Source organism: Castor canadensis, chromosome 7 (assembly GCF_047511655.1).
Source record: "Castor canadensis chromosome 7, mCasCan1.hap1v2, whole genome shotgun sequence".
NCBI lineage: Eukaryota > Metazoa > Chordata > Mammalia > Rodentia > Castoridae > Castor > Castor canadensis.
This window is the reverse complement of record NC_133392.1, coordinates 10,874,802-10,898,714: the sequence shown is the minus strand read 5'-3', so window position 1 is coordinate 10,898,714 and position 23,913 is coordinate 10,874,802.

Here is a 23,913-nt window from a genome sequence, read left to right as displayed (position 1 = left end):
TGCCCTTAACAATCAGCCAGTCTGCCCCTCTGCCAGTAAATGACTGCACAGAGAAGAAGGGCCTGCCTGCTGCAAATGCATAATCCCAGGCCAGTGCTGTGGATAGCAGTACTAGAAGAAATCCAGGACTCAGTCCTCATCCTGTACCTGGTTCACTTGACTGGTTGATTTCTAAGGTGTCCCAGAGCCCCACCTCCAAATACCATCACTCTGTGTTGGACCTGTACATTCATCCCCCAGCCCACCATTAACGAGCTAAAGCAACAGTGCTGAATTTAGTAAGCAGAGAGCAAAAAAGAAGACATTTTACTCCAGAGCAATACATTTTGAAAATGAAATACCCTTCAGATTGAGGCCATCAGAAAGGCCCTGTGGCATTGCCTGGCTGTGGAGATGAAGTAGGGTCTCCTCCCTATAGAGGGTCCTGACAGTGCTGGGTGTCTGTAGTTTCAGTTTCTGTGTTGGCAGCTTTGTTTCCAACCCTCTCTTCTTGGGGAGGGAGATGGAGAGGAGCTGACCACAGCCCCATTGAGCAGGCAGGACTGGGAGGCAGACCTCTGTGCCACACAGAGCAGCTGAGTCTCCAGCGTGTTCTGGAAGGCCGCCTCACCCTGCCCTGCGACCACCCCGCAATCCACAGTGATGCACAAAGTCCTGTAGGAAAAACCACACCCATGTAGGGGTCTTCCTCAGGAACACCCACCATGGCCTGTGCAATGTGCCCTCTCCTCCAGAGCCTTACGCACTGTTAATAAAATGCATGCTGTGACCTGGGTTTGGGGAAAAGCCAGAGAGGGGGCTGAATTTTGAGTCAAGATCTGGACAGCCTCTGCCCACGTGATGAGGAAATAGCCACACATTTAGGTCCCTGAGGAAGGAGCCGCTGACAGGGCCATGGCCCAGGGAGGAGCTGTAGGGATGGTGACACCAGTTAGTGCCACCTTGAGTCCTCATCCAAGACGCCAGAGCCTTCCCACCCAACTGTTAATAGGTCTCTGCAGAATGTTCTAGAAAGGTAACAACAGGCCCAACCCTCCCCACCACCATATTTTATTTCCTTTAGCAAATGTGCATGGTGTTTTATTTAAGTGCAGTTCTCAGAAGAAATGCCTGGAGTGTTGTAACAGCATCTTCTGTTGTTGCTGCAAGCACAGGAAAACATCAAAAAAAGAAAAGATGATGACCCATCACGAAAGAAGAGTGATGGGTCATTTTGAAATCTGTAGACAGGTATGAAACCAAGAGTCACCTGTCCTGAAATCCAGTATTTCCATTTCTTGTGTGTGTGTGTGTGTGCATGTGTGCATGTGGATGTGTGTACGCACTGTGCATTCTTCAGGCTGGAACAGAGGAGCAAACTCCAAATACTTTCACCTGCACCACATCCCCTCCGTAGCTCTGCAAGTGCCCAGTGGCAGAGCTTCTGCTCGCCAAGGCACAGTGAAGAGTGGAGCCCAGGCCTGGATCCCAGCTCTTGCCATTTCCAGCTGTGGGAGTCCTGATGGCATCCGTTTCTTGGTTATAGAGCTCTGAGAACAGCTCAGCACAAAGAATCATGGCCCTGGTTAGTGACTCTGCCAAAGCCCCACCACCGGTCTGAATCAAGCTCAGCTCTCCTGAGCTGGCATAGGTGCTGTGATGAAGAAAGCTTATGATCCAGAGATGACAGGTGAAGGTGAGAGTATTATTTCCAAAGCAAATGTGGAGAACACTGGTCCCAAATATTCCTCAGAAAAGACTAAAGAAGAGGGGAAGCAAATGGGTTGGGGAAATGAGGCATTTCTTCAGCCTTCTCCCAAGGATTCACACTGCATGTGAACACTGAAGGCCCTGAGAAGTCCTGCAACAAAGAACATGCTTAACTGATTCAGCAACACTAGCTAGACCTACATGACTAGGCATGTACTTCTCCCCTGCTGCTCCCCCTCACTTTCTTTTTTTCCTCCCTTCCTCTTTCTCATGCTGGCTGTAAACATCATGGAGTTCATGAAAGCTTTGGAGCAGCAGTCGCCTGAGGGACTTGCTGGGTGTCAGGTACCATTCTCACCAGGATTTCTGGAGCACCTGGCACTATGGCACCACGGTGACTCGGGTCCCTGTCTTGCAGGAGATTGACACCTAACCCACAAGACACTTGCTTCTTTCTAGAACACAGCCTCAGGGCCCTAGTCTTTTCCCAGAAAAACTAAATTGTCTCCATATACAATACAATACTGGGATTGAGATCATCAATTTCCCCAAGCATAGAAGTTTCATGGCAAAAAAAAATGCAAAACACTTGAACCCAAACAAAAACAAAAAAGCAACCCTGAGAACAGAGCTCGCTGAGTGAGCCTTCTCAGCCTTTTCCGGTTTCTTAATAGCTGGTGCCAGCACAGCATGCCTCCCTCCTCCTGTCCCAGCTGCAAGGTCAGCCATGCCACCTCCCTTAGTGGGGTGCTCACTACCTCCCAGGTTACCCTTGTATGACTTAGCTCCCATCCCCGAATGTACTGCAGAGACCCCCATGCACAGCAGCTGTCCAGTGTGATGGGGGAAGCCTGGTTCCAAGATCAAACCTCTGGGTGACAATCCCAGCTGCACACTCTACAAGCCATGCATAAGTGGGTGACATGCATGCTACACCTCTCTTTATGTGCCTCAGTTTACTCATCTGCAAAATGCTTATCATTGAGTGATATAAGCACTTAAAGTGATTGGCACATGGTGTTATCCAGGCATTTATTGCTGTTCTGTTCTAAGCTGATGACCTGGGCACCTACCAGCATAGTCTTCTGGACTCACCACCAGTGCAAATCTGTGAACTTGCTCACACCAGGCAGCTGTCTGAGTCTGTCTTCTGTTGCTATAACAGAATACATGAGAATGGGTGACTTATAAACAAAAGAGGCTTATTTTGGGTCACGGTTCTGCAGACCGGAAGGTCCCAGGTTGGGTGGCCACATCTGTGAGGTCTCAGGCTGCTTCAGCTCATAGGAAAATAGGAGGAGTCTCACTTTCCAGCAACTTGCTCTCCAGGTAACTAATTCTGTCCCATAAGAAAGGCCTTCATCTCTGCAGGAGGCCTCTGTTGTTAGGACTCAGGTGTCTCCTGGGAGGCTGTACCTCCCCACACTGCTGCATTGAGGAGCTGAGGGTCCAGCAATGAGTTGGGGGTAAGGGTTTGACACTCAGCCACAGCACAGCTTTTCTGTTTTTTCTATGACCACAGAAGGCCAGGCCAGGGGAAGACCAAGATACTGAGCTCTGCTCTATCCACCGTCAGTTCTTGCACCCAGAGCTCAGGTCCTGGCCTCACTTCCTGCTCTCAACCCCTCCTGGAGGACCTAGGTGACTCATTGCCTCCCCGTCTCCTGGGGACCTATGTTAACTGTGACTGCCAGTGATGTGGGGGAGGAGCACACGGCTTCTCCCATCAGCTGCTTCCAAGCCTCGGGGCCTGAAAAGGACAGAGTCCCAGGAAGAATTCTCCAGAACCCAGAGGTCACATCATCCAGGAACAAAGAGAGTCCCAAGAACTGTGGATCCTCCCACCCACTCAGAAACAGAACCACTTCACATCCTCAAGGATACAGCAGAGACACTAAGGAGCAAAAGGACAGGGGAGCAAAGGCACCCATGGTTCAGTGAGTTTTTGAGCCATATTTTATTTCTCCTGAGATTTCACCCATTCATGCATCTGCCCATAGGACTAGGCAGAGAATTCTGGGTACCTCTTGCTCAAGACAGCCACACAGACAACTGAAGGGACATCAGTACCCAGAGTGGCTTCTGCCCCTGGCCACCCTCAGTCTGCAGACCCAGGTACCCTGGCAGCTCCCTGCCTGTCTCCCCCTCCCACCCCACCACAAGGAATGTGCCCTGGAGCCAAAGTCCCCACTGGAGACAGCTGGAGAGGAGTTGAGGGGCAGGTAAAAGTCAGGGTGGAAACCATCTGGGGGACCTGGATGGAGCTGCCCCAGTGAGTGAGTGTCCTTCTGGGACCCCAACCTTAGCCTCTCAGAGAACAAACCCTGCACTCTGATTCTCGCAGCCTCATAGTAGGAATGATGGTCCTGTTCACTGAAGAGTAAACCAAGGCTCAGAGAAGTAAAGAAAACTGGTGAGACTAAGTATATTTTAACTTCCCCAAAGTAAGGAGTTCCCTGGGACACCAGACTTTCAATCCTAAAACTGGAGTGGTTGGTCACCCTAGTAGTAAGTGACAAGGATGAACCCACCTGACACCCAGGTCAAGCTACTCCCACTCTACCCAGCCTCCAAAAGAGGGAGGATTTGTCTGGGCCCATTTGAGCTCTCTCTTCACAAGTCAGTTGACTGGACAGGTGTTGGAGGGCCCAGTCTGCTGGCTGGAGAGAAGGCAGTTTTCCAACACACCTGAAATGTCTTTGTGTTCTTGGGCGTTCTAAGATTTATTTGCAAATTTGGAACCAGTTCTTCCATTTTGGTTTGGTGTGCTCTCCTTTCATATAGGAGTACTGGCTCCGGCCCCTTTATCTTTATCTTTATCTTCTCTCTGTATTTTACTTTTAAACTAGTAGCAGAGCTTTGGGAAAACTGAAGTATTGATCCATATAGCATCTTCTCCACTGCTCAGCCAAGTACTTTGGAACCTTGATTCTTTTCCTGCTACCTCAGAGGTGGCTCTGTTTTCAGCAAAGGATGGCACTTATTCACAACAATGGCAGTAGGGCCACAGTGGCCACCGGTGATTCAAATCCTGGTCTTGAGATTTCACACCCAGGGCCAGTTTCTACTGTTTGGTCAATGCAAGATTCCTGGTGGGCCAAAATTCAATTAATAAGCTAAATGAACCTCCAGCAACATTATAGGCCAAAGCTTCAAAAAAGTTTGAAAAGAAGACAAGGCCGAAGGTTTCATTAAGTAGTCAGGTACACTGGTAGATGGGTGGACCTTCAAGAAAGCCCCACACTGGCTGCTCCCCTGACCTGCCTTTGCCTCTACACCCTCCCCTCCCTTCCTCATCTCCTCCTCCTGCTCTGCTTCCCCATCCTGAGCAACTTGGCTGCTGGCCACTCTGAGGGGAGTGACTGGGAGTCTTGCTGGATGTGAACTTGGCCATGCAGAGGCCAGTGGGGGAGGTTGGAATGTTAAACTGAGGAGGAGTCCAGAGTAGCCTAATATGGCCTGAGTTTGCTGCCCAGCTACCAAAGGGGGCAAAGGCTGATCTGTGAGTTAGCAGAGGAGGCTCCCATCTGAAGATGCAGTGAGGTGCTGCTTGCTGCTGCCCTTGGAGCCCAGTGACAATGGAGTGGAGACCTGGGAAAACCTCCCTTTGTGGCCTGGCCTGTCAATGTCAGTCCTTCCCTTGTTCCTGGGACTACCACACTTACTCTGCAGGCTTGAGCCAAAAGGCATGGCGGCAACTTGATCCTAACACAGGAGGCAGGAGGCAGCGATGTGAAGGAGAGGCTGTGTTTGAGAGGAGAGGGACTGGTGACTTTTTGTGAGGAATCAAGGTGCTTGGTGAGTCTCGGGGCCCTGTGAGCAGCCCAGCCTCTGAGCTCTGGGATAGACCTCATGTCCATCCTCCCACAACTTGAATAGGACATTGGGACACCTGCTGGGACTGGTTGGTTGAATTGCAGTGAATTAAGTGGTGTCCCAGCTCCTCACCAAAGACTCAGGCTTGGGTGGATCTGCCAAAGGCCATCCCCGCCCCCGAAGACTACTTCTTCACTAATGAACAAAACAACAAATACAGTGTCTTGGAGAAGACCAACGATGCTGCAGTCAGCAGCGTTTTTGTCCTAAATGTGTTTAGGGCTATAATATTTTTTTAAATATACAGTAGTGCTGTATCTCTGGTTAGGTGTCTGGTGTAGTTTGGCTGGCTCTTGGGATAAAATGAATGTCCAGTCAGCCTTATCTGCCCATGGGCTCTGAATGTGAAGATTCAACAAACTGTAGACTTGAAAAAAAAAAGTTATGCAGGTCTAGGGCTATAGCTTGAGGGAGAGTACTTGCCAGCATGCGCAAGACCCTGAGTTCAATTTCCAGCACTGCCAAAATAAAAGAAGTAAAAATAAAGTCCATGTTGTTTAACATGAATTGTGTAGTCAGGCCCACAATGGTGGGGTCTGCACGAACATAAACAGACTTTCTTAACCCATGTCATTTTTCTCTAAACAAGACACTGTGAAGACTGTTAGCATTTACACAGAGACAATTTAACATACACAGGAGAACATGCGAGGTTATCTACAAATACTACACCATTTATCTCAGGACCATAAGCATCCTTGGTTTTGGTGTTCTGGGTGGCAGGAGGGGTTCTGGAACCAATCCCTGTGGACCCAGAGGTGTACACATGTATGGTGGTCACACAAAAAGCCCAGGAGCTCCTGGGCTGCTTGACTGTACTCGAGGTTATGTTCAGATGGACCCTAACTTTTCCTTTTATGGATGACTGTGATCCAAAGGCTCTAGAGCAAGTCAGAAAGTCAAGTGCTGGCAGGTTGGGGCAGTGCTAGCGTGAGGGACATGGTTAAGGTGCAGCGCCTCCATGCCCACTCTGTGTGAGGAGGTAAAATGGGCTCTGTGAGAAAAGTGGCAGCCACTCCACGCCAGCTGACTATTAGCACAGGAAGAAGGGGACTGAGTATCAGATCTTTTGATATTTCAAAAGGAGCTGGAAGTTCAAAGAACTATGTGATATATCCAGATTTTTAAATATTGGCTTAACTAAAAAGAATTCAGTTCAAGCCAAACAAAATACCTCTGTCGGCCAAAATCATCTCTTGTATGGACAGTCTGTGACTTTTATAATCATAAAAATGAGAAAATGTCGGCACTGTGTTTCGTTTTGCATTCCGTGTTAATACACTAAGAAGGTTGAAATAAGTTCCATACTTGGAGCATCTTGGTGTCACAGTGCCTCTGAGGGCCCATCCTAGACACCTGTGGGCCTCTAGACCTGGTCACCTGAATTTTGTGCAATATTTTTCAAAATCACATTGCCACATCCCCTTTTCAACCAGAGCCTGAGAGCTGGGCTGGGCCTCTGAGATTTTCTTTTGGTGCCCCAAATGATTTGAATGTGTGGCCAGGGCTGAGTTTGTTTTGCTTATCACTGTCCTTTCTTCCCATCAGAGTAAGGGTGACCAAGGGCTGATGTGGCCCTGGTGGCTGCTCGGTTCATCAGTATCCCCAGCAAGACATCCCAGGGATGGTGGCATCGGAAGTCCTGGGTGGCACCTTCTCCTAGCCCCTGCTGGCTGACTGTGCTGGGCACTCCTCTACTCTGTCTTCATCTCCTCGTTTGTATCAAGGTGGCGATGCTGGTCCTGAAATTTTTCTTCAAGCAGCCTGTGAGCTGTGAAGTGTGGTCCACACAGAGCATTGGTTTTCTGGGTGTCCCATGTACCCAGCCACTCTCTGCTCCCCAGGCAAACACACTGAGCTGCTTCAAGCTGCCCTACCCCTGGCAGCAAGCCTGTCCCTCCCTCTTGTCCCAGTGTCACCAGAGCCTTTGTGGAAGACCACCCCCACGGCCATGTTGAACTCTCAGGCCAAGTCTTGTCCACGACAGATGGCTGGCACCAGGGTCTGTGTGTAGAGAGGAGTCTTTGGTTCGTGTTATTGATGTCAGCCCCTTACATACCCCTCCAGAGAGCACAGTGGGCAACCATAGCTGCAGACCTGCCTCCTTCTTCTTCACAGGCTCCAGCCCACCCTTTCTCCCTACCCCTCTTCACTTAGGCTCCACCCACACAGGGGCCATTGCTCCCTCTTCCTCCTGTGCTGAGGGACATGTCCCAATGTGATGCCCCCCCCTTCTCAGGCTGAGGCTTAGTATCGAAGTGTGGCGTGGTGATCTTTTCCCTGGGCTATCCCAGGACCCAGCCTCTCCAGCTGCCCCTGCCAATCCCCTGGATCCACTCACTGTAGCTTCTTCCACTCAGCTGCCCTCCAGCCTAGGGGGCCCAGGATCCTTATTCTTCCAGAAGCTTAAAGAAGGGCACCCTGCACCTGCCTACTGGAATGAGGTGTGATGCGTCTTCTGTATGACAGGCTGCATGCTACCTGTGAAGTCTTTAAAGTAGCTAAGAGAGCTGGGCATGGTGGTACACATCTGTAATCCTAGCTACTCAGGAGGAAGAGGTAGGAGGATCAAGGTTCAAGGCTGGTCCAGGCAAAAGTAGCATAAGACCCTATCAAAAACAAAGCAAAAAGGGCTGGGGGCGTGGCTCAAGTGGAGAGCACCTGCCTAGCAAACACCGGGCCCTGAATTCAATCCCCAGTACCCCCAAAAACCAAAACACCAAGTCCCCAGATCCTAAACCACTGTAAAGTGTTTTTTTCCAGGCTCCACTTGTAGTCCACCTGGCAGGGTGGAGATTGAGCATCCTTCTCCCTCCCACCTCTCTCCCAGCACGGGAAGGGACCACCTATGTCATAAGATGTATTGTCACAGTGTGTCTTATAAGTCACCTCTCCCTTGTGTGTCCCTCCTATCTATCAGAGCACCTGGCTATCACCTTCACTGCACTCATTACAGCTGTGACTCGTTCATTTCAGCTGATTGATTTAATGTACAATTCCTTGTCTGCTCTCTGTCCTCTCCCTAGATTGGAGTTTCAGCATACTTGGAGAATCCTTAAGCCAGGGGATTCCGCCTGGCTGGGCTGATGAGGAAGTCAGGAGCCCTTGGGCTGGAGGAAATCCCTGCCCATTCTGAACCACAGGTTCTTTGTAGGTAAAAAAAGACCCTTGAGATTGTGGCTGCGTGGTGCCATGGGTCATGCATCACCATGTGTCCCAGCCAGCAGAGGGCAGCAGAGCTCAGAAAATGGAGCTTAATCTGTAGCCTCAATCCTGGTCCCGAACTGCAGTGCCCTGGACTCTGTCCCCTGTGAAACAATGCCTGCTTGGCAACTCTGCACTCCAACACCACTAGCCAAAGGCGCAAGAAATCTCCTGACCCGATGGCGTTTTCTTTTGCGACAAGGAAAGGTGAACGGATGCCTTCCACCTAGCTTTCCGTCTCGGAGTCAGAGTTTTATGTCATCCCACATAGCCCTCTGCCTGCAGGGACACCCAGGCCTGGAGTGGGAAGAATGGCCCAGGGTTGCATGCTGGTTACTGGCTCAGGCCTTCTCCCCTCCTCCCCAGTCTACATCACCTTCCCTCCTAGGAGAATCAGGCCAGTGCCCTCCTTGGTGCCCCAAGGGCTCTCATCGGCCCAGGGCTGTGTGAAGGGCCTGAGTAGTTTCCCAAGCGGGGCCAGTGAATTTATATTTTTCTCCAGTGCACCTGGAAAAGGGTGTCCCCACCCAGAGACAGCAGGTGATCCCCGATCTTCAAACATAGGGCTCTGCCTCTGGAGCATGGTCCACGGAGTGCAGCCCTCATCCTCCCGGCTGATGCTTCACACAGGGAAGTAGAGATAAGAATGGGGTGGGGTCGGCTGGAAACTCACAGGTGCTGCTCAGAATCATGGGAGGAATGCCTGATTCTGGCACTGTCTCGCTCCAGTCATTTGGGGACCCAGGGCAAGAAGGACCATACTAAGTGCCTATTAGTAAATAGTTGTTAATCAAAATAATTTACCGCTTTAACTAAACCTTGTTAATTTTCTGCTGTGATAAACACCTCTTCCTCGTGAGCTGCGAGGCCACAGGTCTGAACTTGGACTTCCAGGGAGATGCCATCAGAATAAAGCAAACAGGCAGGCTGACAAGACACCTCTCCCCCAACCCAGGCTCTGGGAGGGGCTGTTGAACGCTCTCCACTCTCCCATCCCTGCCCTCCAGAAATTCAGCGGCACAGGTACAGGAAGGCTGGCCTCCAAGCAGCCATTGAGACTACTGTATGCTGGAACCTCAGCCCAACTGAGGTCACACACCCAGGCCAGGCTGGGGCTTCTGAGGCCAGTGTGGAAGGTGGAAGCCCTGGGTTAAGGAGCTGTGGGAACAGCCTCCCGGAGGGCTCTGGCTTTGTGTTTGCTTCTTCCTGTCAGGTGGCAGCATTCCAGGGCCCAGGGCCTGCTTGGAGGTAGGTGGCGGTGTTGGGGGGAGTTTGCAGCTCAGTCTGATGGCTGGAGGGCTGTTCAAAGCCACTTTCTGGCCCCACACCACATTTGGAATGATTGGAGCCAGACTCTACATTTTAGCAAGCCCCTACCTTCTGGAGAATTCTAACACACACTAAAGCTGTGCACGAGCCACACAGCTTGGAAAGATTGTCACAAAGCATCTCCTCCCTTGGCATCTTGGGAGTGGATCGCTCAGGTAGATTTCCCTTCTCTTCAGGTCTCAACTCCAATTTCACTTCTTCAGGGACATCTGTTCCAAAATGGCTGCCACATCTAGGCCCTTTCCATCACATCCCCTCACCCACCTCCTTTTTGGTTTTTATCACAGGCACAAATGAACTCTATGTATTTATTTTACTCATGGTGGAGTCTCCCCCTCTAGAATATAAGCACATCTCAAGGCAAGGGCTTAATGTACTGAGATCACCCCTTTCTCCCCAGTGTTTTTGGAATAGATAAGCTAAAGGAGTCTGTGTTAAACAACAAGTGAGGTCACACCCACCCCATGATTCAGTGCCTCTTCCTACAATGGGAGAATGGGGCAGGTGCCTGCTGGAGAAGAGGGCATTACAAAGGAGGGAAGGCCTAGGGGGCAGGAGCTGCCAAGCTCTGAAGGCCTAGCTTGGCTGGCTGCCCCCACTCAGTGACAGGCACAGGGAGAGAGGCCCTGGGAGTCACACAGGGGCGTCCTCCCCGGGAGGAAGGACTCAGGGCTTAGCATGCTTCCTGGAGCCGCGTCTGAACAGGTAGGAAGAAGAGGCCTGGTGGGCTCCCGGGCTGGGCGGGACGAGCCCGCAGCCCGGCGTTCACAGGAACCTCGCTGCACAGCACACTTGTAGGTACTTGCCCTTTGCCCTCCTGGCACGCCATGAATTGTTACTGGGCTGTCTTGTTAGGAGATTAAGCTTTCTTTTAAAAAGATGAAAAAAATCTCCAGCAAAGGCTTGACTGGGGCTGACCCCCAAGGAGGTGGTGGCGGTAACTGATGGGCGCTATACGTTTGTCTAATTAATCTTCTTGTCAACAAAGTTGTTCTTTGCTGGTGCCAGCCCTGACATCATCCCACAAGCTTGCCACACTGGTTCATACCCATCTACAAAGGCACCTCTCACCCTGCCTAGCACTCACCAACTGCCCCCAACTACCCGTGGCCTTGTCACCAGCCTGGAACTCCATGGATGGGAAGAGAGGTGTCACTCAGAAGGGACCCTGGGGAACCACAGCTCCAGGGAAAGTGGACATAAGACCTAGAAGGCTCAGGTTGTCCTTTCGCTGGAAGGAGCCTGGCTCCCACAGGGAGGCTCAGTGTTGTGGGCACATTACTCCTGCCTGACCTGGGCTCCCCATAGCGGTCCAGGAAAACTTTGGGTGACCAAGAGTCCAGGCAGGGCTGTCAGTGAGGCTGACGTGGCTGTAGGGACTGGGGACACTGTGATCAATTTGAGGTTTTTAGCCTTGTTTTGTTTTGAGACAGGGTCTCACTATGAAGCTCATCTTTGAACTTGAGCTCCTCCTGCCTCAGTCTCTCACCATGCCCCTCCAAGTTCTTTGAAGAGATTGAAATTTTCAAAAAGACTGGTGGGTTTATGAGCTGAATGGGGCTCCCTGGTGGCCATGCATGGATTTCTTAAAGTCAGACATTGTCCATCTCACCAGGCCTTCTAGACCTTCCGATCTCATTGCTAGAACATCACTCTGCCGGTTTCCCTCAGGCACCCGTCACCATCCTCACTCATCGTGCCTTCTGCTCACCTACCAGGCTCCTTAACCAAGGGACTGTGTGGATAAAGCATGGGGCAGGGGAAGAAGAGTGGGGAAGAGGGTCCATGAACTTGGCTGGGGAAACGCTGACATCATTACTTTCACTAACCTCTAACTGAAATTTAGCATTTTATTCAGCACCCCCCAGTGTATTAGCAGTGCCTGGGATTTGGTCTTGAACAGAAATCACAAAATATCATTTGTGCTCATCACTATTTTGAAATGACTACAGATCTCATTACTTCAGATGTTTAAGAGGAACATACATGACTTTCCACAATTAAAAGTGTTTTGATAACTGTATTTCAGTATAGTGGGTTTGCTCTGGAACCCTGTGTATAGTATTTTATACTTTCTTTCAAGCTTTCTAAGAAGGAACCCCAGAGTCTTCATCGGACTAGCAAAGAGATCATCCAACTGCACGCGGGTGACATCTTTTATCCTTTTTTTTATCATCAGCACCCAAGCACATAGCAGCTCAGCACCATGACTGACGCATTGGTGGAATCACTGAGCAAATGAATGAAGGACAGAGCCTTAATTTGGCCTTCCTTGTGCTCAAGGAGCCATGTGGCAAGGCTCCAGGGACTGCCACCTGCGTCCTTTCTCCACCACAGCCCGGCTGTCCCCACACAGAGGCTGGGTCCCACCGCCCCCAAGAGTTCAGGTCTGACCAGCGCCGACTCCGCTGAGCCACCAGCGCCCCTAGCCAAGGGACATCTGATGGCAGGGTCACCCTGACCCTCAGAAGATCGGAGCCGCGGCCCCGGCTGCGCTGCGCGCTTTGGCCACGCGATGGCGCTGCGCCCCCGGCCGCGGAGCCTCCGCGCGTCCTGCTGCAGCTCGCTCTCCCGGACCCCGACCCTGACCTCAGGCTTAGAGTGGGATTCGGGGTTCGATTCCCGGCTTCGCGGCGGCGGGGCTCTGGGGGTCGCCGCAAACATTCTGGTTTATCAGTGGCCAGTCCATTTCTCATCAGTTATCCATCAGATCCGTTGGCTGGATATCTTTCCCAGACCAGTCGTGAGTACGCCGGGGGGTCCAGCCCGGACCGGGAAGAGGGGCAGAAGAGACGAGGTTATTGATGTCCTCGGGGTGAAACCCCAGAAACCCGATTTTAAGGCCCTATAATTCACCACACCATCTACATCCCGTGTCCTCCGAGGGGCGGGGGGCGTATGCTGGGTCGTGTGTTCTAATTCCGTCCCCCTTTCCGCGGCTTGTCTTTCGCGAGTTGTGAATGCGGGTGGGAATCCCGAGGGTGGCTTCATTCGGTGCTCTGCGTTCACTGCACACCGCGAGGCCATCGCTCTGCACAAAAGGACAATGTCCTTCCCCTGCAGCGTTGGATTGCTGTGGGGTGGGACGCATGTCCGCGGGGCTGCGCGCCGGCCACCTCGTCCGCTCTGCAGCGGGGGGACACCGGTCCAGGGTCTCCACGCTCTCGATGGAACTTGAGCAGCGGGGAAAGCCATCCTTGGAAGGTGGCGAACGTTATCTTAAGGCCTTTGGAAATGGGGACAGTCACTCTGGGAAAGATGGGTTCCGGTCGGAAAGAATCACCGGGCTCCTGCGCCCCTGCTGCATGCGTCTTGGAGCCCCAAGCCGTGGGCGAGTGGTGTCCCAGGGGCTCCAGCTCCCTCCACCTGTCCCTGGGCCCCGTGGTCACTGGTCACTGGGGGCGTGCAGGCCCCAGCCAGGAACCAGTGCTGATAATTGAGAGACACAGGCAAGGACGTAAATTCCTGTGGTTCCCAGCCTGGGTAGTGTGCACTAGGGGCTGGGGACAATCGCAGGCAAGGGTCTGTGAGAGCCAGTGTTGAGGTTATGTTATCAGTTTAATGAAAGCAGCATCTGGACCCTGGGGTTTTTTTGCAGACTTCAGACTGGGAGCTGGTTTTTGAAAATGCCAATAAATGGTGTAAAATCGCATTGCTAATAGAGAAGACTTCTGTGATCTCTCACTAAACTGTCTCAAAATGTATCTAAAATACACACACACACAATGCAAACACATTTTTTTTTTTGGCGGCACTGGGGTTTGAACTCAGGACCTCAGACTTGCACTCTTGTGTTTGGAGCCACTCTGCCCACCTGCAACACAAAATCCTAAAAGATGATGATTACTACTTTAATTCCAGAAATAAGAATTTCCAACCCTGTTTTGTATTGTCGCAGGATTCTATTTTTCACTGAAGGAAAGAATGAAGAATTTAAAATCAGAGAAGCAACCAACACAAATTTCCCAGATGTTGTTCTAGGAAATTTGTCATTTCTACCCATTTCCAGAGCAGCAAACAGATTGTCTTCAGGAATATTCACTGAGCTCTCAAGAGAAACTTTTCCAAGATGCCCCTTGAAGCAGTGGCCACAAGTTGGATTTAGAACAAGTGGAAATATTGTGAAATTGCTTATTTTCTTCCAAAGTTTGTTATTTTTCTTCCTTATATCCTGTTAAGCCAGGGCCACTCATTAACAACCACATTTTTGCATTAAATACTCAGCAGAATTTTTAGTCTGTGACTGCATTCCAAATTAAACTTTTAAGTTTCCAAGGAATGTGTAGCAAATGTTTAAATCGGTCAGAAGTTAAACTAATGAGAGGAAGAGAAAAAAAAATCTACTTTCTACTTCTCTCGTACAGACGTGGCTTTTTATCTGCTCCATGCTTTGGGGACACTTTTATCCTTAGGATCTTGAAAGGACAAAGCCACAAGGCTCAGGAAAACTCAGCAGCATCTGAAGGCAGTGCAGTTGAAAAGTTGTGACAAACGCAGAATCAGAGGTTTTCTTGTCAAGGTTTGAACAGGGCTGCCTGCAATCAACTGCATGTTAGAGCTGGACCGGTGTCCAGACGGAAAGCCTTGTTGTGCAGATGGCCTGGCAGAGTTCCAGAGGGTGACAGCAGCGCATCCAAGATAATTCGGTGATAAAGTGACAAAGAGAGCCCGTACCTGTTGCCGAGGTCTCTTTAATGAACAGCTGCTGGTCTCAGTCGTGGCACGCCTGTGCCCATGTGTCATGAGGACAGCTATAGGGGAAGACAGTAGGAACGATTTGACCTCTGCCTAAGGAGAGGTGATGGCACAAGGTAGCCCAACAAGGCACAAGCTCTCGCTTCACTCTGCGTCTCTGTTGCAAAGGACAAGGTCAGTGTGAGCAGGGGCAGAAGTCAATTGTGGGGTGATGGAACTGCTTAGGTTTGGTTCTTCTTGCGGTACTGTGGTCTTGGTCCAAGCGCTCTGCCGCTGGAACCATGCCCCAGCCCCAAGGAACCGTTTTATACCTGGATTACGGTGGTATTTCCATGGATCTATAAATATGTCAAAATTCATAGGTCTGTACACCAAAAGCCTGATTGCAAACTTATAAAATAACATCAAATAAACTTAGGGTGCTCTTTGGATTCTAACTATACCTATGTAAATAAAGTTCTTTCTCTAGAAATGTTTTAAAAAAAATTTAAAAGAGCAGTTTTTGCAGGGAAGTTGTAAACCTCTATCATGGTAAGACAAGCCCATGCTCGGGTCAACAGGAATTCTGTACAGGCCAGGCCTGCAGTAGTCTGGAATGTTCCTTTTAAGAAAATGTTGCTAGCTTGTTCCAATTCAGAATTTTTTGAGACTGTATGTCTGAAGTATTTTATCATTGGAGTAAAAAAAGAAAGAAAAAGTATTATAAAACTGCAAGACCAAATTAAACCGTGAACATTGGGCCAGTGTAGCCAAGTGTTTCACACACAGACCCTAATAGAGATAATACAGGTAAAAAATTAGTATGCGGTACAGGTCCGTGAGGAAAGGGAGATTAGCCAATAAATGAAGTTAGGACCGACCATGTGGAAAGCGCTAGAGATAATTCCAGGTTTCTCCATAACCAAAATAAATTCCACATGCACTCAGCAGTGAAGTACAAAAATGACATGAACGTCGGAGACGCAGGTAAACTTCAGATCCTCAGAGAGGAACTTTGTAGGCATAAAAGCTTAGGAATAGGTTTCCAAGCAAAAGATTATCGGGTTTGACCACAGAGACAGTAAAACGTCTACATATCAGTAACACTAGGAAGATGCTTGATGTAGCTATCACAAAGAATTAATCTTATCTTTATGTGCAAGGCTGTTTAAAAATGAGGAAAGAGCTGACATGGTTGTATTCGGAAGGTAGAAAATAATAACAAAAATACAAATGGTCCAGAATATGTACAACTCTTCAAATTTATTCATTAAAGTATAAATCATAGCTGGATGTGGTGGTACATGTCCATAATCCCAGCACTTGGGAGGCTGAGGCAGCAGATCTCAAGTTCAAAGCCAGTCTGGACTACTTAGCAAATTCAAGGACAGCCTGGGCTACAGAGTGAGACCCTGTCTCCAAAATAAATAATAAATAAATAAATCTAATAATGAAAATTCGCTTTGCCTCTCAAATCCATGTAAGAGATGTACTCTTTGCCAGGTGTGGTGGCTCACGCCTGTAATCCTAGTTAATTGGGAGGTAGAGATTAGGAAGATAGAGGTTCTCCATCAGCCTGGGCCAAAAGCTCAGGAGACCTCCATCTCAGCCAGCACAAGGCGGGCCTGGTGACATGAGCCTGTCACCCCAGCTATGCGGGAGTGAGTGTAAATAGGAGGACTGTGGTCTGGGCTGGCTTGGGCAGAAAAGTCAGACCCTATTAGAAAAGTAACTAAAGCAAAAAGGGCTGGGGGTGTGACTCAGTGGTAGAGCGCCTGCCCAGCAAGCTCAAAGACCTGAGTTCAAACCCTAGTACCCCCTCACACTCACAGAAAGATAGGTACTCTCACACATTGCTGGTGGGAATTTAACACTGACAGAAACTTTCTATAAGACAAAAATACTCATCAAGAGTCTTAAAAATGGCCATATCCTAACATAATGCTTTCCTATTTCTGAAAATGGTAACACCCAAAGACAGTTATGAGGATGATTTCTGTGGAAGGCATCGCTTAAAACTCATGGGAAATAGACTATATATCCAGTAATTAGTTTTCATTAGTAATGAAAGCGATTGCCATCCAGATGAGGGAATATTATGCAGTCGTTAATATTTTTAAGTTCTAGGTAGGACCATGAGGTAATGCTAATGACAGACTTGGGAGGTGCAATGTATATACAGTATATACTGCAAAAGAATGAAAAAAATATCCAAAAGTTGTCAGTGGGGCTCGAGGGGATTGGAGGTCATTGTAATTTTTTTATGTGGTTATCCCCCCACAACCAAATAATTTTCCTTTATGATAGAAAATGACATGACCATCTCCGTCCGACTTCCCCTGTGGAGATGTGGGTCAGAAGTTCTTCCCAGGTGGTAGGTGGTTGAGTGACGCTGTCCCTGGAAACACCAGGACAGGTTTCCCCACAGAGTGGGTCTTCAACACCCCAAGGGGCTACTGCCCACAGTCCTCTGCTCATCTATCGCTCAGAAAGAAAGGGGTCGGCTCCCTACATTTCTTTTTTTCTTTTTTTTTTTGGCAGTACTGGGGTTTGAACTCGGTCTTCACAATTGCTAGGCAGGTGCTCTACCCTTGAGCTATGCCCCCAGCCCTTTATTGCTCTAGTTTCTTTTGGATAAGGTCTTGAGTTTTTGCCTGTGCCAGGCCTTAAATGGTGATCCTCCCACCTAGACCTCCTGCGTAGCTGGGATGACAGGCTCATGCTGCCACTCCCAGCTTTTTAATGATTAAGATGGAGTTATCACTAACATTCTACCTGGACTGGCCTAGAAATCTGATCCTGCTGATCTCCACCTCCCAAGTAGCTGGGATTATAGTTGTGAACCATGGTGCCCACAGTGCATCATGGGAAGACACTGTCTCACCATGGGTCTCTTAGCATTGGTTAGAGGTTTCAGTGCTTGGGCTCTCCTCCATGAAACCAGAAGGACCTCACTCTAGTGTCAGCCACCGGCAAGTACAGATATGCTCTAGTGGTCACCAGGCTTCCTGGCTCTGCCCCATCCAATAAGTTGGGAAAGGAACTTTCAAAGCCACTCGGGAGATCAATTGGCTTTCATCACTGTCCTCTCTTGGGATTTGCTGTAGTGTTGTGCCCAGGGGTGTGCTGGGGCCTGCTCATGTGAGAGAACCCTGGGCACTCCCTTCTCAACTCTGTTCACATTAGTAGCTTCAGAAATAGTCAACCACGACCAATCACAGTTGCTTCTATTGTTTTCCTGGAGAGTCCTATCTAAAAACCCACCCACTGGCTGTGCTTAAAACAACAACTGTTTTATCATCTCTTGTGGTTTCCATGGGACAGGAAGTCGTGAGGGGCTTGAGTGGAGGGGTCTTGCCTCTCATGCACTGGCCAGAGAGTGCCTGGCCAGGGATCTCTCATTCTGCGCAGTCCCATGAGTCTCAGCCTGGGAGCTGCCAGGCTTCCTTACAACATGGTGGCTTTAGAGCAGTCAAGGACTGAGAGAGTTCTCAGTTTCCATGCAGCGTGGAGCTGCTCTATGAGCCACAAACTCAGACAACATCACCTCCATGGCTTGTCTATTACAAGTGACTCGGAATCCTCCTCCCCACCCCAGTCTCCAAGGAAGGGACTCAGGCTCCAGCTCTTGATGGGAGAACAGCAGGTTTCTCCCGGGGTGCAGGGGATGGGAGGTTCTGTGTTTGGAAGATATGACCCGCTACAGATATTTAAATTCTACTTTGGGATTCGCCTTCAGAAGTTACAGCACACATTTCTAGATATTTAGCGGGTGTGGCTACTTTTCCTCTGCTGAACAGACATTTGATTTCTGAGAACAGACAAAAGACACGGAAAGCCAACTCTGAGAACAAGCAGATAACTCTGGTGGAAAATAATCCTACCAGAAAAGAGATGTCCCAGTGGTAACAGAGTCAACGTTCACACCAGGCCTTACTGGGGCCTGGAGGACAGTACGGGCCTTGTCAGCTACATTTCAGAAGAAGCCCACAACCTACTAGGAGGACCACTACAGAGGCAAAGTCTTTACTAAAATTACAAACATGGCATACTGTACCACAGAATACGTCTCCCTGCCTTGCAGCCACAGGGTCCTTTTCTTTGGTAACTGTCAAAATATTTAGCATTATGCCAGGTCCATGACAGGGACAAAGTAAATATTTGAGTGATTGATTGATATATCATCCAGAACAAAAATAAGCCAGCTTCTTGTTTAAGATGGTCCCTAAAAGAGTTCACCCCTTCTCTTCAAAAGAATTACTTGAAGAAATTCCAACGTGTTTAAACTGGAGGGCTCAGAGAATAAATAAAAACGTACATTTCTGCTGATACATACTCTGTGCTCCACGGTTCCCAAGCTCTGCAAATCTGTGCACCTGCTTCCTCTCATCCTTGCTGGTAGGGCTCATTGAGTGTAGAGGGACATGTGGGGACCCCAGGTGCTACCCCACAATTCCTCATGGCCTTTAAGGCAGCACAGATGGATCAGCTGGCTCATTTCTGTTCAGGCCACCGGCCATTCTTGGGCCACGCTTGACCAGTTGCCCATCCCCATCTACTGTCATCAAGATGGTAACCTATTCTATTACGAGGATGGAGATGCACTTGGAAGAGGCTAGGCACCTATGTGTTCTCATGAACTAAAGTTTGGAATTTTCCATTTTTTCCTTCCCCAAAGACTATTTTTCATAGGACTCACAGTTGTAGACATGTTTATGCTGATGAGCAATGGCTGCCCCCCTTGCAGATAGGTGGGCCCTGTGACTAGGTCACAGGGTACTGTGAGATGAGGTGATGTGCCACTTGTGGGTTAAGCATAATTCCAGGTTAGGGTGGGAGATCCAAGTGCTCGCTTTCCCTTCCATGGCAGTTGTGAGGTTGAATATTACAGAGAATACAGCTACAAGATGCAGGGGCTGCCATTAGCCTGGGTCTTCGAGTGACTGTAGAGCGTAGCTCCCTGGAGTATCCCACAGTCCTGACCAACTCATACTGGGCAGGAACAAGCCTTTGTTATGTGGGACCCTGAAGCTTTTAGGTGAGTTATTTACTGCAGGATAGTGTTGCCTAGCCCGACTAGTACAATAGTCTACAGAAATGCAGCAGGACCTGAGCTGGCCATGTTCTCAGTGGTGTCACTAAGCAGGACACCACTTGGGTGGTCCAGGAGCGAGAAGCCATTTCACTGGTGGAAGAGGTTCCTCCTCACTTTCGCTTTAGGGAAAATAAACACAGGACTCACAATGGCCAAGGAGTGGTGTTTCCTTTGGACACAATGGAAGCACAATAGACATTTGATATGTGACATGACTGTTTATTACAGGACAGAAGAGTGGGTTTAGGAGCACGATCTTGCATAGAGAATCCCAAAGCTGGTCTCTGCTGGGTGAGATAGACAATTGACGTTTTACCCTGAGATTAGTACACAGTCATCAGGATGTGTGTGTGTGTGTGTATGTGTGCGCGCGTGTGCACTCGTGAGCATGCATTTGTGTCTACATACCTAAGGTCAAAGGAGTTGAGCATAAAATAAGTAGTAATTTTATCTGCCCCATTTTGTAGTTGGTATTGAACTCCACCTGGCCAGGGTTGCATTTTGATTATGCCCAATCCAGGTGTACGACCTTGGGTGTTAGGAGGAGAGAAGGTACAGGCAAAGGACTCATGCTCCCCATCTCATTGGACAGAACTTGGCCCCATGGTCACCCTCGGATGCAAGGGAGGCTTGCAGATGAGCAGTACTGAAGGAGCATGTGACAGTTGACAATTGCGGGCTCTAGAATTAAAAAAAAGATGACAGCAGATAGCAGGTGTACAGCCTGCTCGACACAGCACTGGGTGCTTAGTGAGCAGACAAAATGTGGCCCAAGACTCCAAGCGTCTGCCCTCCTGGGTGGGGTTGGACCTGCATGGAGCACACCACCAGCCTCGCTGCCGCTCAGAGCACTTTGGGCCTTCTTGGTGCTCAGGCTGAGTACACAGCTGTCCTGCTCTAACAGAGCAGCAGAAACAATTAAAAACAACAAAGGCAGCAGGACGCCCATGGCTCACACCTGTAATCCTAGCTACTCGGGAAGCAGAGATCAGGAGGATCACGGTTCAAAGCCAACCCTGGCAAATAGTTTGTAGACCCTATCTTGAAAATACCCATTACAAAAAAGGGCTGGCAGAATGGCTTAAGTGGCAGAGTGCCTGCTCAGCAAGTGCAAGGCCCTGAGTTCAAATCCCAGTACCACCAATAAAGAATAGATAAATAAATAAATAGATGGGTAGATAGATAGATAGATTAAAAACAAGGGCAAAAGCAGCATGGGAAGGGACTGGCTGAATCATATGATCCTTGGAAAAGAAGATAACTACACCTGAGTGACACAGGGCACCAGCACATACCACAGATTCAAGGGGAGCCTGGGGATGCCATCAGAGAAGCAAAGGCTCCAGGGAACATAGCTCCTCCAGCAATGGGAGGGTTTCAGACTCAGGCAAGATGTAGTATGAATTAGAAGTGCTCTGGTCCTTCACAATGGCTCCAGAGTGGCATGTCACTGCAGCTGCTCCCCACCATGAGGAGAGCATGGATGGGACGAGGGAAACAGGGAAGAAAACAGAGAAGTCTGTGGCAAGGCTGGACCCTGGGGAGGAAGAGCTGTCACTCCTGACTTGCCCCCCAGATGCCTTGATTGCCCAGACTTTAGGCGAGCCACTGGCCACACCCCAGGTTTGCAGGACAAATGAGACCATGGTTTATGCTGTCCTAACTTCGTCTCTGACACCTTAGCTACCATGCTAAAAGGGATGAAGAAAGTCCTTCTTTACCTGGGCCTGGTCAACTGCCTCATAAATAAATAAACCAATGGTTCTCAAACCATGGCCTGGGAACTTCTGAACTTCTGAGTCAGCCACTATGTCTAAACCAGCCATTCTCAAGTGGGTATTGAAATCAATGGTTCTCAAAGCATGGCTTTAGGGGACCTCTGGAGTTCCCCAAGAGACTCTGAGAGGATTTGTACCATTATTTTCATGGTAATATTCAGGTGCTACTGTCTTTTTCACTCTTATTATCTCCTAAGTATAGTGGCATCTCCCAGAAGCTGTAGAATGCAAAATGTCCCAACAGAATAAACACAGGAGCCGCTATGAAAATCCACCTGTCTCGTGTCAACCCAGTCAAAGAAATTCACAAAAATGCAAATCAATCCCATTCTTCCCAGCTGGTATATTTTTCATTCAGTTATTTATTACACAAAATGCATTACTTACATAAACACGTATTGGACTGATTGTGTTACCGTAAACCAGTAAATAAACAAATATGTTAAACCTTCAGAGGTTTAATTCCTAATATGACAAATAGCAATAGATGTCACTTACATTAAACAAAAGCTCTTTGGAGCCATCAATGACTTTCAGGATCAACAAAGGGTTTGGAGACCAAATAGTTTGAAAACCACTAGTCTAAACATGGGAACATTTGTAAACACAAGTGTGCATGCACAAACTCGAACTCTTAAAAGTATATTATGACCAATTATCCAATATCCTTTCTACCTCGAGGCCAAGGGTCCAGGGCCAAGTCCTTCTTTCTGAAGGAGGACTAGAGAGTAACTATTTTAGGTTTTCAGAGGCTGTGGGGTTTCAATAGTAATTGCTTAACTCTACCACAGTATTGCAAAATCAGCCGCAGACAATAGGAGCGAGTGGGCATGGCCGCGTTCCAAGGAAGTTATTTAAGACACTGAAATTTGAACTTTGTATAATTTTCATGTGCTGCAGAATGTTATCCTTCTGCAAATCTTCTTCTTCTTTCACGTAAACACATTTATAAATCAGATAACCTCCTTCTTTCCTACTTTTGGATTCAGGAAATATGATTTTCTCAGTGCTGTCGGTGGCCTTCCCTTAGGTGGGTAGCGAAGGTCAAGGGTGTCACATGGGGTTTGCTTTTCTGTGAGGGGACACGTGAGCTGGGTGTAAGCCTCAGAGAAACGCCAGCAGGGAACCGGCCAAGGCAGGGCCAAGCAAAAGGGAAAGGAACATTCGTTATGCTGAGCTGAGTCCAGGTCCCACAGCGGCCTTGACTTTGAACACACGCTGGATGTGTTGAGTGCCTTTTATGAACCGGGGGAGGGGGGGTGGGCATTAAAAGTTAAAAGATTAAAAGTTCAGATCCTATTTGCCATTGAGCACTTTCTGGGAAGTTTTTTAGAAAGAGATGTGGATGAATGAGGGATGTTCGTAATCCCTGGGCAAGGCTTCTGGGGTCTAAGACGTGCCTGGCCCTTCCTTTATTCTCTACCTGGTCACCGTGAGTACTGAGTTAGCGAGCCCAGAACCCTGCTCCTAAGCAAAGGTCAGGGTCGGGGTCCTGCAAGCCTCTGGGCTCATTTTTGTCAATAAATCAATCCACACATAACTTGTATTCTGTGTGTTTCTGTTTAAAGACACCTTCTTTAATATGCGTTGTTTGGCTTGTTGACTGCACTCTCAGCAAAGCTTACCTAGTGCACACGCATTCTCTCCAGGAGGCCCGTGGGACACTGGCAATCCCTCCGGCACCATTCTGAGCAGTGCGGTCGCCAGGGAGAAGCACAAAACACAGAAAGTGTGTCACTGAATCCAGCATGGAGAGGACACTTGTCAAGGACAATTTTGGGAACAGTGCGGTGTGAGGGCTGGCGGGAGCGGGTGCAGTGGGGCCCCGCTCTGCCTCTGCTGGATCTGCACACCGGTAGCTCACAGTTCTCACTGCCTGCTCCATGCTTGTCTGTGACTGAGCATAAATTGCTGTACGTCTTGGTTTTGAGGTTGTAAATTCACACGCACGAATCCATGAGTGATAATACATACCGTTGGTATCAGAAAAGCTCTCAGAATAAAAACCGGTCTGACCATTCTCGAGGGGAGTTGGGTAACGTACACTTAAAATCTTTGACTCTGAGAGTTCAACTTCGTAGACTTATCCAGAGAGAATCAGGCAAATAAGTGAATAGTTAAGTAAAGGGTGCTCATTATAACATAATGGAATATTACACAATTGTGAAAAAGAATGAGTGGTTGGATATTTGGTAATATGAAATGTTATAAAGTGAAAATATGATCTGCCTTCTGTACCCATGGGTTCTGCATTCAAAAGTATTTGAT